Below are 15,163 nucleotides of genomic sequence, written 5' to 3'. Positions count from 1 at the left end.
AGTGCTCCCACTCCAGTGTGTCAGACTAACTCATTCCTCCCGATGTCTTTGCTCCCTCTGCTGGGTTTGTGCAGACTGTGGGTCCTCAGTGACAGCTCAGGCAAACCCATTCTTGATAGTGTTTGTGAGATACACTCCTTTGTGCCTCAAACAGAGCAAGGCTTAGTATATATTTGCTGAGTGAATGAGCATGTTCTGGCCAATTCCACAGGATATTTATCTCGCATTATAATCCCCAGTGTAGAAAAAGATTTTTTATTTACCTCTCTTTTCATTTTCTCCCTATGTCAGCCCTCATTAGAAGAAAATGTGCAAGGACCACCAAATCACCAAGTCTGTCATGAAGTAATCCATCCTTTTGGGTAAGCCAAAAGCACAGCAAGGATATTTCAAGCCTTTCTCTCTTCTCCCTACTCTCCGAAAAAAAGGAGCTTAGCTTACCTTTAACACATACAGAGTCCCCTCCTCCCATCTCACTTGCCAGCTAAAATATATTGAGCCTACTCTATGTGCAAATGAGAGTCTCCCTATAACTTCTTGAGAGGACATAGAATGGCAGTACCCTGGCTGCTACTCAGATGTGGAAAGTCCTTGTGCAAACTAGGAAAAGGTGCCCCCTCTGGTGGGCCCTTAGAAAAGTGATCCCTGTCCTCTTGGCAGTCCCTTCCCTTCTTCATAAGGCTCTATTGTGGGCTCAACTTCTTGGACAAGTCAGGAAGTCAGATGACTGATAACAGAAAAGCTCTTGGACATGGTCAAGCTCTTAGAAATGATTGTTGGTTTAAAGATGATGTTACAAAATAAACAAACTAAATATTAATGAGTTATTTCAAAGGGAATGAGCCAAATGTAAATTTGGTCTTGCCTGTAAACCAAAGCCACTTTGCTCAGATATGTACAAGTTTTACACAGAAAAACATTAACAAGGCCTCAAGAGTGAGCAAGGTTAATAATTTGAAACTGGGCTGGCCAAGGTTCCTGATGCCCTGGAGTCCACTGACTATGAGATCACTTACCCTGCCTTGTGAGTGAAGTGGCACTGCATAGACAGATGGTGGAGGAGCCACCCAGCAGGTCGCCTACTGTCTGATGGTTCCAACTCTCAAGCCCGGACATTGGTTTGGTAATGAAAAGCTGAGCTCATAAAGAAGTGGAGAGGGCTGGAAGAGAGTTTTAACACATGCCTCCCAGGGAGGCCAAATGTTAGATCAGCCACATCTTCCAGCCACTGCAGTGACTTCAGGGAATGAGATGTTAATTTATGCATAGTGCCTTCAGGAGCCTGGGAAGTGGGTTCTATAGTTTGTCTGATTCTCAAGCTGACATAGCTGTCTCTTTGTAACCTATGGACTCCCTGGCAGGTGCAAAGTCCAGCACTGAAGTGGCTACCTTTGGGATCACTCAACCAGGCTTATCTCCTTTTCTATCCCATACTCCTCACTATCTTCCTCCTTCCCCCTCTGCAAGTCCAAGCGTCCTAGTGGTAGGACAATAAGGAAAACTTTGCATCCACATAGAACAATTGGTGACTGAAAATGTTTTTCTATAACCTGCAGGGAAACAATGATGTGTGTGAAAATAAAAGAGGTTTATTTCATGTGGTTTTGAAGAGGCCATTTGGAACCTTGGAAAATAGTACCCAGCTTTGCAGTGCTGGAAAGTTGACCTTGCAGTTTGTTTATGATTATTTCCCCCACCAAAAGGCTACTATCTGTCTTTTTGGGGAAGGGAAATGGGAAGAAGGTAATGGAACCATCAGCAAGAAAACCAGATTTCACCCTCTAGCGCTATGAATATTTGGCAGTTCTTAAATGGAAGTTGGCATGGTTACAGATGACATAACATTTGTTGATATAAAATGGGATGTCCCTGGAGGCATGGATAGGTTTAATTGTTCTGATCCCAAAGACTCTATGAACCTAGCAATGAGCTATATTTTATAGCATCTTTGTGGCAAGTGCCCTGGATGGAAACAAAGATACATTTAATAAAGTTATCTTTCTGGACAGAGCCAGAACACTCAGAGCAATCTTTTACACTCTATTGCAAATGTTAAATGCCAAGGGTAATTTCCATTTGCCTTTTGTGTTCTGAACAGATAGGATACCCCGTAGGTTTTAGCCAGGGGTTGACCTTGATGAAGTTCTCTATTCACTTATCTGATTCATTTCCTCATCTCTCTGGTGTTTCTTACCCAAAGGTCCTGAAAGGAGGGACAACATGGTTGGAATTTACAGATGATGGGAGGGTTTTTGGTCTGGTGTGTGGAAAGGTCAGACTGAGTGAGGGGACCTTGGGATGGACCTCTTACTCTGATGGCTCCTGTCACCTTATAAGATCTTGGAAACCTGTTGTGGCTCCAAGGTTTGTGCCATTTTGTCTCTAAGTCTGGTTGGTTCTTGTTGTCCACCTGTGTTTGTTTACCAATCAGTTACAGAATCACAGATGCAAAAACAAATAAACAAACAAAAAAAGAAAACAGCAGGGGACATCTCTTCAGGGTGTCCAAATTCATATTTACTAATTTCTAAGTCTTTTATAGACCACATCTCAGTAGAAATCATCCTTAGCTGGCTTTATCCATCTTAATGTACATTTACATATCATCTCAGGTAGGTGTCATGTGCAAGCACTCTGATGACAGCAGGGAAATCATGCATGGACTGAGAGAAGTGCAGCCCACCTTCATGGTCCCACCCTGCACACAGGCTTTAGCTAGGACTGGTCCACCTCTGAGACTTGGACAAAGTGTATTTCTTTTTCATTTTCACCTTTTCCCTTTGCCTCACTCTAAATTTCACCATGTTAGCTTTTGGATCTCACTGTGATAGCTATGGACTTTCCTCCTGGTCCCTTTGCCTCTCTAGTTTCCACTGCTTGCCATATCCACGCAGTTCTGGGTTAATTCTTTCATTCAGCATGCCAGAACTGTTAGAAATAAGTGTTCATTGTTTAAGCAACTTAGTCTGTGGTGTTATTGTTGTAGCAGCCCAAACTGACTAGAGGGTTCTCTGGCCAAGGTCATTAATGTCAGCTGGAACTCAGATTGAGGGTCTACTTCTTCCCCCACTGTGATACTGAGTTTCTATGACTGTGTTTTATAGTTAATGAACTCTGTGGGACATCCACCTTAAATTTCAGACATATGGCCTTTTAATACTATGAAAGTGTTAAAGCTCACCAAATAATTAGTGCAATTGATCTTTGACATGGTGCTTCTTTCAGGGGGGAAATTAAATCTGTAGTCAGAGACAAATCATTTTTTCAGGATCTGGGTGATCTCTTCAGATTCTGAAGAATCATAATCCATGGACTTGGGTGAAGGATAAATAATAACAGGAGTGCAAAAGCTGGGCTGGGGTTGTGGCTCAGCGGTAGAGCACTCACCTAGCACATGCAAGGTCCTGGGTTCAAGTCTCAGCACTACATAAAAATAAATAAATAAAATAAAGATATCGTGTCCAACTACAATTAAAAAAAAAAAGAGTGCAAAAACTTCTGGAGGTGGGTAAAGAGGTCCTAATACCTTTTCAGTTCATTGGGGAGCTTCATTTACCTATTCCTGGGGGATATTTTTCTAAGTGATAGGTTTTCACCATGAGGCAGCTAGATGAATTAATTCCCCAAGTGTAAGTGATCTAGACATATGCTCTGTGCTCCTCACTCAAATAATCATTGGGATAGATACATGGTGTGAACAAAGTTGCTGCAAAGAAGTGTTTAAAAACAACTGCAGTGCCTACCATCTTTTATTTACTTTCCAACAAAACCATTTTCTACAATTAACAGAGAATGTATGTGTGTGTGTGTGTTGGGCGGGAGGTGGAGGGGGCTTAAAATGTCCTGAATTTCACTTATGCAGCCCCATTTGTGTAGTGCTTTATGATCATTATTACTTTTATATCCATGACCTCATTTCAACCAAATGACAATTTCACCAAGTATAAGGGTGGGTGCTCTCCTTGCTTTTGTGGTGGGGTCTGCAGCCCATGGAGGATGATCAGGAATGTAAACTCAAACCCCATCAACTGTGAGATAGTGGGGAGTGGGAGGCAGTGGGAGAAAGGCTGTCTGGCCTGAAAGTATCTAAGTGTAAGAACGTAACAAACCCGGGATGGCCTATGAAAACACGTCTGTCTCTTACTTATAATGGTTTATTAAAGCCATAATGCTTGTAAGTAACAGAGTTAGGCCTAGGTCCTGGGTCTTCCTCTCTCTGCATTCAGTTCTCTTTCTATAGCACCTCATCACCTCAGATTTATGTTAAGTCCCTTGGGTGTCTGCAGATAACAGCAACAGCTCTTATTTATTGAGCATTTACAATGACCAGCCTCCTCACCCACCTCTGATGTTTTCATTCGGGTCTCAGAATAACCCTGTGGTGTGGGCTTGTGTTGTACCCAAACTGCAGATGAGGACAGTAAAACCCCAGGAGGGGAAATGACCTGTCTACAACGTTCCATGTGGCCATCTTCTGAAGGCAGCAGTCGGGCTGACTGTAGAATGTAGGACACATGCTTTTAACCAGGACATAGTATTAGAGCCCTGACTCCTTCTCTGAAAACTGAAAAGCAAACAAAATATTTGTCAACCTGAGTCAGAGGTGCAATGTTCTCTTAATAAAAATATACTGTTTGAGAAATATGTGATCCAAAAGGTAAAAACTGATCTGAGCATCCAGAGCAAGGCTGGCATCTGGAATTCAGGGCTCTCTGACAGCAAGAGTCTCAAAGCAGCAGGAATGTAAGAAGTGACAGTCCTGTGAGGGGCTTGCTTTTCTTTGGTAGGAGACATGACAAGAAGTATAAAGGATATAAGTCCTAAAATTAATTTGCATATTTTTTCTTATCTTTTACCTCACCATCAGATTTTCCACTTTGCTTTTTATTTCGATTTTGGTTGTGGGGATAAAACCCAGGGGTGTTTAACCTGTAAGCCATATCTCCAGCCTCTCCACCTATTTTTTATTTTTTGTATTTTTTATTTTGAGAGAGTGTCTCCCCAAGTCGCTGAGTCTGGCCTTGAACTTGCCATCCTCTTCTCAGCGTCCTGAATCTTTGGGATTACAGGCATGTACCATCACTCCTGGGTTTACTTCACTTTTAAACTAAATATTTTAAAGATGATTTCTCCAGTTATTATCTGTAAGACTTTGGGAATGTGGCCTAACCTCACTGTACCCCCCTTTCTTCATCTGTAGTAATAGACCTACATTAGTAATGACGGGAGGGATAAGTGAATATATGTAACACACTCAGCCTGGTTCCTGGCATCTCTAGTTTTAATATTCTGTGTTAGCTATTATCATTATTATTCATTTTAAAACTGATGGTGATCTTCTGACTGGTATAGGTCATCATGGCTCAAGTTAGAGACACATAAGCTGATCACTTTTGTTAGTGGTTTATTTTATTCCAACTTAAAAAAAAAACATTGTGTCTCACTGTACATGAAGTCCTCTGCTGGGGGTTTTTGCACTCATTACAGATCTGATCCTAGGGTCAAGAACATGAAGGAAAAACATTATATTATTCCCATTTGATATATGTAAAAACTGAGGCTTAGGGAGGATAACTAATTCTTTTTTTAGATTTTTACTTTCTTTTTTAAATGTATTATGAGCTTCATAGTTATACACAGTAGTTGGGTTCATCCTGCAAAACTCATAGATGCACGGACATTGATATCAGTTCATGATCATCCTTTTCCCCTTCCTTACTCCCTCCCTGTTTTAGTCGGCTATTTCACTGCTGTGATAAAACATCTGGCCAGAACAATTTTAAAGGAGGAAAAGTTTATTTAAAGGCTCAGGTTTCAGAGGTCTTAGTCCATAAAAATCTGCCTCCACTCCTCAGACCTCCAGGTGAGGCAGACATCATGGCAGAAGAATGTGGCAGAGGGAAACAGCTCCATGTTGATCTGTTAGAGTCTGTAAACAAGTCTGGATGGCGCCTGGCAAAACGCCAGGGGGAGTGGTTTGTGAAGTAACGCCATGGAGCCATTAAGTGTGGAGATTCCTTATTGGTTGACTGCTGTATCTAGTTTATGCTAATTAAGATAAGCTGTGTGAAATGTATAAATACCTCTGTTGTCCTACAATAAACGGCTTCCACTCCTGCTGTATCAGTTGGTCACTCCCCACCCCCCAACCCCCATTATTTTGCTGCAGCCAGACTGCAGCATTGATCAGAAAGCAGAGAGGATTCCACTATCCAGATACAAATGTATACCCCAATGCCATGCCCATTCCCACCCGCTCCAGCCACACCCTACCATTTCAGTTACCACTCAGTTAATCCCAATCAGGAGGTTAATTCACTTGATTGGATTAAGACTATTACAACCCGATCATTTCTCCTCTGAACCTTCTTGCATTGTCTCACATATGAGCTTTTGGGGGACACCTCATGTCCAAACCATAACACTCCCCTCTCCCATTATCCTTCCTCTACTCTAATTAACTTCCTTCTGCTCATCTATTAATTTATATTTGATTGGTCCTTCATCTTATCCTATTTTTCCCTTCCCCATTCCTTAATTTTACTCTAGCTTCTGCACATGAGAGAAAACATTCTACCTCTGAGTTTCTGAGTTTGGCTAATTTTACTTAACATGATATTCTCCATTTCCATCCATTTACTGGCAAGTGCTATAATTTCTTTCTTTTCTTTTTTTGTAATGGGCACTTAATCACTGAGCCACATCCCCAGCCCTTCTTTAGGGCCTCTCTAAGTTGCTGAGGCTGGCTTTGAACTCCCGATTCTCTTGCCTCAGCCTCCCGAGCTGCTGGAATTACAGGTGTGTACCACTGTGCTGGGCTATGATTTTATTTTTTTATGGTTGAGTATAACTCCATTGTGTGTGTGTGTGTGTGTGTGTGAGTGTGTGTGCGCGCGCCTGTCATCTACTGATGGGCATCTGGGTTGATTCCATAATTTAGCTATTGTAAATTGTGCTGCTCTAAATGATGAGGTGGTTGTATCACTGCAATATGACAATTTTAGATCTTTTGGGAAAATACCCAGGAGCAGGATAGCTGGGTCACATGGTGGTTTCATCCCTAGGTTTTTGAGGAGTCTCCATACTGCTTTCAGAGAGCTTGTACTAGTCTGCAATCCCACCAACAATGTACAAGTGTACCTTGTCCCCCTCTTCCTCACCAGCATTTATTGTTGTCCGTATTCTAAGGTCTTTGATTCTTTCTTCAGTTTTCTGTGAACATTGTTTTCATATATTTGTTGGCCATTTGTTCTTCTTTTTCTTTCTTTCTTTTTCTTTTTTTTTTTGAGGAGTTTCTGTTTAGTTCTTTTTCCCATTTATTGACTGGGTTATTTGGTTTTTGGGTATTTTTTTTTTTTTTTTTGAGTTGAGGTTTTTGAGTTCTTTGTATATCCTGGAAATTAATGCCTTATCTGAGATGGCAAAGATTTTCTCCGATTCTGTAGGCTCTCTCTACACAGTCTTTATTGTTTCCTTTGCTCTGCAGAAGCTTTTTAGTTTGATGCCATCCCAGTTATTAATTCTTGGTTTTATTTCTTGTGCTTTGGTGGTCTTGTTAAGGAAGTTGGTGCCTGCACCTCTATGATGGAGTGCTGACCCTATGTTTTCTTCTAACACTTGGAAAGTTTCTGGTCTAATTCCATTTTGATTTGAGTTTTGTGCAGGCTGGGAGATAGGGGTCTAGTTTCGTTTTTGCTACATATAGCTATCCAGTTTTCCCAGAATCATTTGTTAAAAAGACTTTCTTTTTTCCAAAATATATTTTTGGTATCTTTGTCAAATATCAGATGGCTGTACGTATGTGGATTTGTCTCTGTATTTTCTATTCTGTTCCATTGGTCTTCATGTCTTTTTTTTTTTTTTTTTTTTTTTTTTTTGTGGTACTGAGAATTGAACCCAGGGCCTTGTGCATACAAGGCAAGCACTCTACCAACTGAGATATATCCCCAGCCCTGTGTCTTTTTGATGCCAATATCATGCTGTTTTTTGCTACTACAGCTCTGTAGTATAATTTCAGATCTGGTATTGCGATGCCTACTGCTTCAGATTTTTTGCTAAGTATTGCTTTGGGTATTTTGGATCTCTAATTCTTCCAAATGAATTTAAGAATCATTTTTTTTCTAACTCTGTGAAGAATGTCATTGTATTTTGATGGCGATTGCATTAAATCTGTTGCTTTTGGTAGTATGTCCATTTTGACAATATTGATTCTCCCCATCCAAGAACATGGGTTGTCTTTCTGTATTCTAAGGTCCTTGATTTCTTTTTTCAATTTTCTATTCTTTTCAGTGTGCAGCTTTTTTATCTCCATGGTTAGATTAAGTCCCAAGTATTCTCTTTTTTGAGGTTACTGTGAGTGGAATGATTTTCCTGATTTCTTCTTTTGGCTGAATCACTGTTAGAATATAGGAAAGCTATTGATTTATAGATGTTGATCCTGTAAAGGACAAGTGATTCATTCTTAAAGTCCATCAGTTAAATAAAGGAAAATCAAGATGAAGATTCAGGTTTTCTGACTTAAAGTCCTCTCCAGTTCTTTATCTGTAGTACCTCTCTCTTGCAACTCCCCTGGTCTGTTTCTGTCCATAACTGCTGGTTTCTGTGCTTTCCCTGAGTTCTAGCTGAACATAATGGCAACTCCAACTCCTCTGCTTGCAGCCTTCAGCTCTGCTTTATTCTCCTTGCTTTACAAACTTTTTCTTAAAAAACTTTTATTTTAAATGATTTTTTCTTTTACATTTAAAGATTCCTGTCTTGCAATTTTCCAAATCTATAAATTCAATGCCCTGTGTCCTATATATCATTAAAGACAGGGATGGTAGCCATAGTGAATAATTCTCAAGGCTTATGCTGAGCTACTTGAACACTGTCATATTCAAAAGAAGATAAATCCAGAGCTGGTGCCTATATCATCTACGCAAAAGACCCAGAGGACCATGGTGACTATGTATGTGTTTCAATTAAGGAATGAAAAATCTGCAAGTTGTGCAGCTGATTGTAGCCAAAGAGTCAATGAGGCAATTATTCTGTACAAAATTAAAACTTTGCTCTATTTTGTTTTGTAAAACTTATTTTCATTTGATCTTTAGCCTAACTTTTATCTCTCCCTTGCCATTCCCCACACTGGGACACTGCTTTCTTCACTGTAGTACCCATTATCTTAGTCTCTCTGACAGTACACTTGAGTGGACACTGCAGAGCTCTGAAAAGGCCCAGGAGCCAGCAAGATTTGCATGTACTAGGCTGGTGCAGTGTGCTGTGTGCTTACACTGGCTGCAGAATTATAGTAGCTTAAAGGGAACTTCATGTCAATTGGGTCTAGAGCAGGAATGGTTTTACCCCACTCAAATCCCCTTGCCACACCCTGAAATTAGAATTATTTAGTAATATGGACAGTTTCTTTTGTTTTATTGTTGTATTATGATTATACATAATAGTGGTGGTCATTATATAATATTCATATATGCACATAACATAATTTGAGTTTCTAGACTACTCCAGTGGAAGAAAATGCTAAGGATCTACTATGTAGATGAGTTATTCATTTATATCCATTTGTTAAATCAAGAAATCCTGTGAGTTTCTCCCTAGAATATAAGCTCAATACCCAGCACAGCACCTCCCATGACATTTTTCTGTTGAATGGATAAAATGAATGAGTGAATGGAGGGAAAAGACTTCTATGGAGCATAGAAGAGGGAGACTTAATTGCTCAGACAAGTTTCCAGGAGGAAGAGATACGCAAGAGGAGACTTGATGGATGAGTAGGTGTCAGGTTTGAAGTTAGCTTGTTTGAGGATATTAATCTAATAGTGCAGTATTCTCCAGAGTTCTCATAATAAAAGAGTGTAGAAGGTGGCAGGGATGGGCACAACCACGTGCAGAGGGAGGCTCATGAATGATAAATGCTGGCAACATGAGAATACACTGGATATGAAGAAAGGGGTAGCTTGATTTTTTTATTTGTTCATTTGTTGATTTTGCAAATACTAGCTCTTTCTATGTAGTGGGCACGACGCTGTGTGCTTTATAAATTCATCCTCCTAACAAAGATATTATTGTTTCCATTTTACAGATGGGAAACTGAGATACAAAGAAGTTAAATAACTTACCCAAGGTGACATGGTAAGTGATAGACAGAGCTGAGATCTAAACCCAGGCAACCCAGATGCAGGGCTCATGTTCTTCATCCCTTCCTGATGTTGACTCTTGTGGATGAGCAAAAGATATAATCAGAAACTTGGGCTTTTGGGGTAGGCAAGTCATAGATGCACCGGAATGGTCTTTATACATGGCTCTCTTTACACCAGAAACATGGAGGCTTCTTCTACCAGAGCAGATGGATACTTTGCATCGTGATAATATAGTAACATACATTTCTGTTAAATAAAGAGGAAAATGTGTTTTTTAAAACTTTTTTTTTCCACTGTTGCTGGTGTGTGGGAAAAGGAGGACTAAGTAGAGAGATGGAGCCTGTATATATAAATGGCTGGAGGATTCTGGTTCAACACCAGAAAAATTTAGCCAGCACTTTGTTCATTCCCAGAAAGTCACGCTGCCAAAGCCTGGTCCTGTGTGCCCAGAGCTGTCCATCAGTAAGTTCGGACTGTTACTTTTGCTCTCCATTGCTTCAGACATAATTAGAATCCCCAAATAATCTCTGAAATGGTGATGGGCTGAGGGAGAGTCTGCTGCAGAGATAATTTGAAGTTTCCTTCCCCAAATTACCTACGAAATCTTGATGGACATATTTGGAAAGCCCTAACAGACATAATTATAATTATCATAAAAAGTAAAAGAGTGTGTCTCTTTTGAACATTCCTGGAATGATATTAATGCATTTTCTTTGCTTAGATTAGAAACCTTGCCACCGACTTTTCTTAAAAACTTTTCACGTGGAGCTCCTTGGGTGCGCAGTGTTTGTCGGTGAATATAATCCCTGTGATGGGATCGGGATGCCTGAGATGGGATCAGAAAGGCCAATGTGGATAAAATTCACCATATGAGCCGGCTGATGGAGCACTGGCAATTTAAATTTGCTAGGCAGGACAGATAGAATGACTTTTTGTGAAAACAGCATGTAGCTATTGTTTCCAATAGATTCTGCTTCTAACCTGTGTTTAGCGAGTGGTCCCCATAGCCAATTGTATATTAGCTTCTGGACCCAGGAGCTCAAGCTCATTTTTTCTCTCCCTAAAAGCACTATCGTTTCCAGAGGGCAATGTGTGTTAGAAACCCGTTCCTGGAGTTGCTTTGTCAGAAGAGGGAGATATAGTAAGAGGCTGTCGGGAACAAACAAAGACATCCTTGACAAGAGCGATTTATCTTGCTACCTGCAACATGCCCTTTGGTTTGATAGCTGCATGGGCTGGCTGGGATTATTTATCTTGAGCTCACACTGATATATGGACGTGTGCTCCTGGCAGGCTTCCTTCCTTTCTTCCTTCCCTGCCTGGCCAGTTTCCGTTCACTCTTCCATATCAGAGGGCTGTCAGCCAGCGCTGTCCTGGGGAATTAGAGGGGAGGGCAAGTGCCTAGAAATATCTTAGGAGAAATGATCTTCTTTACAAGCAGGACTTTATCTAATTTCTTTTTTCCTGTCATTTAAGCCTTAGGAAATCAGAGATACCTAGGAGTGTATCTGGCATTTGCAGGGAATGAGGTACTGAGTCTCTCCAGCAGTGGATCTCTTTCAAACAGACTATCTCTCATCCTTTGCCTTCTCAAAGAAAGGCTTGCATGATGCTTCCTTCTGCTGCTTAGGCTTCCCGGTGATACTAACACGTGGACAGTTGCAGGAGCTGAGCAGCAGGTCTCCTACCTTTGACTCTAAGAAAATGCTGCTCCCTCTGTTCAGAATCTTGTGTCCTCCTCACCCCTGATTTCCCCTAGCCAGCTCCTGCTGATTGTTTATGTATTCAGCTCAGGCATGACCTTCTCTCAATATTCCTTGCCTGGTTTCCCATCTTAGATTGTGCAGCGAGTTTTTCAAGACAGTGGAAAGCTGGAGAAAGGGTTGTTATTCAGGAAGTCCCTGGGCATTGACTCTGATCTCTTTGCTCAACCCCAAAACACACACACACACACACAAAAAAAAAAAAAAAAAAAAAAAAAAACCACTTCATACTGCCCTAAAAAAGGATATAGCTGTACTCTTGCTAGTTTCGTTCACATATCAGGTAATTCCAATGTTTGCAAATGGACTCAGATTGACACAAAATGGATGTTGTTTTCCAAAGACTTTAGCTGGGGAGAGTTTAATGAAGAGACTATTTCCAACAGTGTGGGGGAGTTAAAGAACTAATAAGGGGTAATATACAGGGACAAAAAGAAATGGGCAAATGCAGGGACAGAGCTAGTGATGCCTTGAGAGACAGAGATGGGATGGGGGAATTCCATCCCCCTCCATTCTCCTGCTGGCGTGCCTCCCCATGGCTGCAGCCACACAGATTATGAGTCCATGGCGGTCACAGTTCTGGGACACAGAGCAAGGCAGGGGAGGGTAAAGAGTTCATGGACTCTGGAGCAGGTATACAAAGATATATGGCAATGGTGAGGGCCAATGGAAAATAACCAGCATAGAAACACACCTTTTGATGGGGCATGAAATCCTTTGGATAGTCTGAAAAGCTAATAAATCCTTTCTCAAAATAGTGTTTCCAAATACAAAAAATAAAACGCACAGATTTGCAGAGGGAACTGATTATGTTGAGATACAGTTATCAAGACACTAAAAATATACAATCATGATACACACCCCCCCCACACACACTTATTTATGAGACTACAAAATCTAGAAGCAGATCTAACATCAACCACATTTTCTATGATGACTAGTGTAACTGATATTTTAAAATACCTGCAACAGCTGAAATGTATGTGGAAATATCTGTAATTTTTTATGATTAATCTTAGGTACTTCTTATTGCTACTATGTTTGTGGCTTACATGCAAAGTTAAAGAAAATACTAAATTTCAGTTAGCACTTAGTAGATAAAGATATAATCTCCCCCAACTAATTTCATGGGCCCCTGAATTCTATCCATGATCTCCTTAAGGGTTTAAGAACCCCAGATTTAAAAATGCTTTCCCCAAGTGTAAGTGCAGAAACTGTTAAATTCTAGTGCAATGGGGATGTAAGTCTGAGTATGAAGGAGCAGTGTGCAGCCGGAATCCAGAATCTAGCTTCTTAACAGGGGTAGGAAGGATCCTTGCTTTGCTGTGTCCTAGGAACCTGGAAAATCCTGGCTAAGAAATGAAGCATTTGCCCAAGTCTCTGTTAGCCCTCTACTTTTGTCAAGTACTGTCTTCTTGCTATGCGAGATGTAAACTTCATGAGGATTTTTTAAAACGTGATTAAAGTTCTATGCACAGATGTATTTGCACGCGCGCGCACACACACACTCACACACACACACACACACACACACACAAATGCATCTATTCTAAGTGTGGCTTGATGAATTTTCACAAACTGAACACATTGATGTAAACAGAACCCAAACTATTATCAGTCTCCTGGGAGCCTCCTCAGGTCCCCTCCCTGATACCCCCATTTCCTATCCTGATTTCTAACAACATAGAGAAGTTTTACTGTTTGGGATCTTTAAAGAAATAGGCGAATGCAGTGTGTGTTCTTCTGTGTCTGGCTGCTTTTCTCAACGTTACATTTGTGAGATTCACCCACATTGTTCCATGTGGTTGTGGATTCTTCATTCTCGCTGCCCTAGAGCATCCTATTATATGAATAGATCATTTCACTATCAATGGAGATTTGGGTTATTTTGAGTTTCAGGCTATTATGGGAAGTCATTGTTATAAATATCTACTATAGTCCTTTATACTGAAGTATTTCCCGTGACTATGTACTCTGGGTGGAAGTGCAAGGTCATAGGGTCTAAGTACATTCCACCTTGGTAGATATTGCCTGTTTTCCAAAGTGATTATATTGATTTATACTTCTACCAGTCCCAGTTGCTTCAAAACCTCACATAGCACTTTCTGTCTTTTTTATTTTAGTCACTATGATGGTTGTACTGTGGGAGCTCATTGTGGTTTTAACTTTCCTGATGATGGAGGAAATTGGCTTCCTAGATATTGGCCATTGAAATGTCCTCTTCTATGCCATACCTGTGCAAGTCTGTTGCCCATTTTTCTAATGCCTGTCTTAAGATATCTTGGACAAAATCATTAAATCACTCTCACTTTCCTCATTTATTAAATTAGGATCTTAATATAACCAATTCATAGGATTGTCATAAGGATTAAAAGAGATAAGCTCACGAAACATGTAGCCTGGTGCCTAGTGCCTGACTCACATTAAGGGCTACTTAAGTGTGGCAATTATTATTAGTTAGTTTCTAGTGCAGCACAGATCACAGCTATGCCATATTTGTGGAATAACTAAATTTTACAAATATTCTTGTAAGAACATTGTAATGAGGATCTTTTAATATTGGCCATGCCTATGCTCAGTGGCTTGGGGATGAGACAGACTTGTTTTATTCTCTAGCATTTTGTACCTCTTGATTTTTTTTTTTTTACTATATGAATACATTTCCTATTCAAAAACACATAAAATTAAATTCCAAAAATAACAGTTAGAATAGAAATGGAAATAATCTGGAGTTTAGTTGAATTGTGAGCCATCTTACCTGTGCTACCATGTATCCCAAGGACGTATATGGAGAAGGATATGTTTGGAGGGTGTTTTGGGGGGCCAGTGAAGAAGAAACATTTAAAAAAATAAGATTGAGTTGGAAAGATCTGATGTCAATCTATTCATGTAAAAGTTATGAGAATAGAAGGATAGGTAAATTATTCATGCACAATCAGTGTTTGAGTATTCCCAGAACTTCTTGAGATGGGAGGTGAATTTAACGTTGAGAAACATAAAAATATCAGAAGAGAGAAGTAAAATGGAATACTTTAGTCATGTCCATTCCAGCCTCTCAGGCTGACAAGAATTTTGAATATTTTGGTTTGGGGTCTTTCAGGGTAGAGATATACATCTTGGTATCTCTTAGGGATTTGTTATATAAAAAAGGTAAAATCCTTGGTGAATTTATGTTGCATTTATATAAGATAAGTCACTTTGAGGGATCCCCAAAGAGAAACAATGGAGCTGTGGCCGCATGCTTTAAAATTATTATCACTGATGGGC

Source organism: Callospermophilus lateralis, chromosome 8 (genome assembly GCF_048772815.1).
Source record: "Callospermophilus lateralis isolate mCalLat2 chromosome 8, mCalLat2.hap1, whole genome shotgun sequence".
Classification (NCBI taxonomy): Eukaryota; Metazoa; Chordata; class Mammalia; order Rodentia; family Sciuridae; genus Callospermophilus; species Callospermophilus lateralis.
The sequence above is the reverse complement of the archived record's forward strand: the minus strand, read 5'-3'. Positions refer to the sequence as shown.